General features: G+C 50.7%; 1 pseudogene; it reads right to left on the bottom strand.

Moving 5' to 3' along the window:
• Positions 1–2,310: 2,310 nt before the first annotated feature.
• LOC137376845 (U2 spliceosomal RNA) lies at positions 2,311–2,419 on the bottom strand (annotated as a pseudogene).
• Positions 2,420–4,286: the final 1,867 nt, after the last annotated feature.

The raw sequence follows: 4,286 nt of genomic DNA, 5'->3' as shown, positions 1-4,286 counted from the left end.
ATTGAGCTTCCACGTCCCTCTGCCAACCCGCTGGTCATCCTGTAAGTGACAGTCGGCCAGTAAGAGGCAGTGGTCGGAGAAGAACACCGGCTTGACGTCGGTGGATCCGACCGTGACAGCACGGGACACAAACAGGAAGTCAATCCTGGAACGGGCAGACCCGTCCGATCTTGACCATGTGTATCTGCGCTGCGCTCCGTCTGCAGGTTTGCTGAAGACGTCGTGCAGTTTGGCATCTTTAACTGTTTCTATTAGGAATCTGGACGTAGCGTCCAGTTTGCTGTCGTCACTGCCGGATCGTCCAGCCGCATCGATGATGCAGTAGAAATCACCGCCTAGGATGACTGGCCGGGACGTCGCCAGCAGCAGTGGGAGCTGCTGGAAGACGGTCAGCCGCTCGCTGCGTTGTACCGGGGCGTACACGTTGATCAACCGGAGCGGAGCGTTGTTGTACATCACATCTGCTACAAGGAGGCGGCCGCCCACCACCTCCTTAACTTCGGAAATGGTGAAGTTACCTCCCCGCAGCAGAATACCCAGGCCGGAGGAACGGCAGTCATTACCCCCCGACCAGATCGATGGCCCGTGGGACCACCATCGTGACCACCGCCTGTAGGTGCTGAGGTGTGGTATTCCACACTCCTGCAGAAACAGTAGGTCAGCTTTGACCTTGGCAAGGTAATCCAAGGTTGAAACACATCGCGTAGTAGATTTAATGCTACGCACATTAATGGAAGCAATTCTTACACCCATTTTTTAAAGTTAGTTGTTGCTTCCCATACCATTTGTCCTTGCTAGTCCCAGTCCTTCGGGATGTTCCTGCATACCCATCATGTGCGCAAGCAGTTTCACGTTGGTTGGGCTCAGAAACCCCTCCTGGTTTTTCATGCAGGGGTTTTTCTGCTGGGGTGACATCGGGGGGGGGGTCTTGTAGTCAGCAAGGATTGCGTTGTCCTCAGCTGCTTCCATCTGTTCCTCCTCGAAAACATCACTGCTCCCGGCCTCCCAGAGCTGAGGTGCGCCAGACGCGTCTTTGCTCTCGGTGTCCCGGAGCTGAGATGCGTTGGCCACGTCGTTACATGTGGCGCTTTGGCTTTGGGGCACGCCGGGCCCATCACAGCTTCCAGTGCCCGGGGGCTGGGATGCTTTATCTTCCATCTCCTTGGAGTTCTGCCACCTCTTTTGAAGGGGCTGTCGTTCTAGCATTCCCCCGTCCAGTGAAGAGGAGTTGTTGCAGTCTGATTCAGAAGATAGCCTCCTCTTGCCACTGGTTTGGGTGGCGGCCGGTTCTGCTTTTGGATGTTTTTTCTTTGTGGTTTTCCTCTGGACCAATTGCCACTGACCTGATTGTCCATCTGCTGCCTCCTCCTCCATTGATTCTATCTGTGGAGGAGGGGTTTCCGAGCGCAGGGTAGGTGCTGGGTCGCTGGTTTCAGCTGCCTCCCATTCCTTCTCCTTCTCAGGTTGGAGTTCCTCACTGCGGAGAAGGTTGCTGGTCTCCTTTCTAACACCGGACGCCTTCGTCGAACCTTCTTCCGGCCTTTCCTTGGACCTTGCCGCCTGAGCATAACTGAGGCAGTGTTTGGGGCAGGTTTTGTAGAGGTGGCCTGCCGCACCACACAAGTTGCAACACTTAGCCTGCTTACAGTCCTTGGTCTGATGGCCTTCCTCCTTGCAGTTCTTGCAAACAACCGTGCTGCAGTTGGCCACCACGTGACCAGATTTGCCACAGGTGCGGCAAACTCTGGGCTGCCCAGCGTTGACCAAGGAGCCTCGACTTCCCCCGGTAGCGAAGCTGGAGGGAGGGTGGATGATGGCTCCACTGGGATCGACCTTCAAGGTCACTTTGACCTGCCGCTTGCTGGTCCAAATCCCAAAGGGGTCCTTGACATCAGTGCTGCTGCTGGCCACCTCAACGTACCTGGTCATTAAGGTGAGTACATCCACCACCAGAACATGGGGGTTGTCGAGGTGAATCGTCACCACCCGGTCCCGTTGTGACGGAAGTGTGAAGAGCGGCTCCGCTGTGAGGATGGACAGGGGCGCCTGGTTCCCTTTCTCCTTGAAGGCCTTCAGGGACTTGATGCATCCCGCCACGTTCCGGAACGTCACGTCGAAGTATCCACTGCTGGGGAAATCCTGCAGGCAGAAGCATCCGTCGCTTGAAATCCGCAGCAATCGAAGAGAATTTTCTTGATGAAGAAGGTGCGATCGACCGGTGCATCTCCTTCCTTGTCCTTCACGACCACCCGAACGGTGTTGCGCACTCCCTGGCCCGAAGCTCGAAGATTGGTTATAGCCATTTTACTCAAAGCTTCCCCAGGATCAAAAGGCAATGATCATGGTCTCTTCTAAATCAAGTAAGCACTGATAAGAACAGATACTACACTTGATCTTAGTCAAAAGGCCGAGAAGCGACCCCCTCTTACAATCTTTCTTCCTGTCTGGAATATCTTTCAGTTGGGAGGAATTGAATATCTCCTTAAACATCTGCCACTGCTCATCAACTGTCCTACCTTTTGGTCTTCCTGCCCAGTCCACTAGGGCCAAATCTGTCCTCATGCTTATGTAATTACCTTTGTTTAACTCCAGAACGCTAGTGTGGAACTCCAGTTTCTCACCCACAAACTGAATTTGAAATTCTAGCATGCTTTGATCACTCTTCCTTAGAGGATCCTTAACTATGTGATCATTAATTAATCCCACCTCATTACATAATACCAAAATCTAGACTAGCCTGCTCCCTGGTTGGTTCCACAACATATTGCTCCAAAAAACAATCTCTAATACATTCAATGAACTCTCCCTCGAGGCTACCCTTGCCAATTTGATTAATCCAGTCTATATGCATATTAAAATCACCCATGATTATTGCCGTACCTTTCTTACAAACCCCCAGTATTTCCTGGTTTATACTGTGCCCCACTGCGGAACTCCTTTCCCTTGCTATTTCTTATTTCTGCCCAGACTGATTCTACGTCTTGATCTCCAGTGCCTACATCATTTCTCACTACAGCACTGATTTGTTACTTTACTAACAAAGCTACACCACCTCCTTTTCTTTTCTGCTGATCCTTCCAAAATACAGAGTACCCTTGGACATTCAATTCCCAAACCTGGTTTCCTTGCAACCACGTCTCAGTAATCGGCACTAAATTATATCCATTCGTCTCTATTTGCGCTGTTAACTCATTAATTTTATTCTGAATGCTTTGTGCATTCAGATACAAAGCCTTTAAGTTTGTTCTAATGTCAAATTTCCCTATTCTTGTACAATTCCTTGCTGCATATGACGTTCACATGTTCTATCCCTACCTTTTATTTTCTGGTAACAATCAGCCTCATCACTAACCTGCACTCCTACCTTCTCCTTTAACTTTTACTTCCTATCTTTCCATGCAACTGAACCCTCCCCCCCCACTATTTAGTTTAAAGCCCTATCTGCAGCCCTAGTTATGCGATTCGCCAAGACTCTGGTCCCAGCATGATTCAGGTGGAGCCCGTCCCATCGGAACAGCTCCCTCCTTCCCCAGTACTGGTGTCAATGTCCCATGAATTCAAACCCATTCCTCCCACACCAATCTTTGAGCCACGCATTTACCTCTTTAATCTTATTGACCCTGTGCCAATTAGCTCATGGCTCAGGTAGTAATCCAGAGATTATTACCTTTTTGGTTCTGCTTTTTAATTTAGTCCCTAAGTGCTCATATTCCCTCAGCAGAACCTCTATCCTCATTCTATCTATATAGTTGGTACCTATGTGGACCACAACAACTGGATCTTTCCCCTCCCACTCCAAGTTCCTCTGCAGCACAGATGAGATATCCTGAACCCTGGCACCAGGTAGGCAAGACAGCTTTCAGGACACTCGATCCTGGCCACAGAGAACAGTGTCTAGGCCCCTAGCTATACTATCCCCGATTATGACAACTTTCTGTTTTCTCCCCCCCCCACTTGAATGGCTCCCTGTACCACAGTGCTGTGGTCAGTTTGCTCGTCCTCCCTACAGTCTCTGCTCTCGTCCAGACAGGAAGCAAGAATCTCGAACCAGTTGGACAAGGACAAGGGCTGAGGCTCCTGCAACACTACGTCCTGGATCCCTCTACTTGCCTCACTTATAGTCACACTCTCCTGTCCCTGACCACTGGCCGAATTCAAGGTAGTTAGTCTAAGGGGTGTGACTGTGTCCTGAAACACAGCGTCCAGGTAACTCTCCCCCTCCCTGATGTGTCGCAGTGTCCGAAGCTTAGACTCCAGCTCATCAACTCTGAGCCGGAGTTCCTCGA

Source organism: Heterodontus francisci, chromosome 13 (genome assembly GCF_036365525.1).
Source record: "Heterodontus francisci isolate sHetFra1 chromosome 13, sHetFra1.hap1, whole genome shotgun sequence".
NCBI lineage: Eukaryota > Metazoa > Chordata > Chondrichthyes > Heterodontiformes > Heterodontidae > Heterodontus > Heterodontus francisci.
This window is presented reverse-complemented; position numbering and strand designations above follow the sequence as displayed.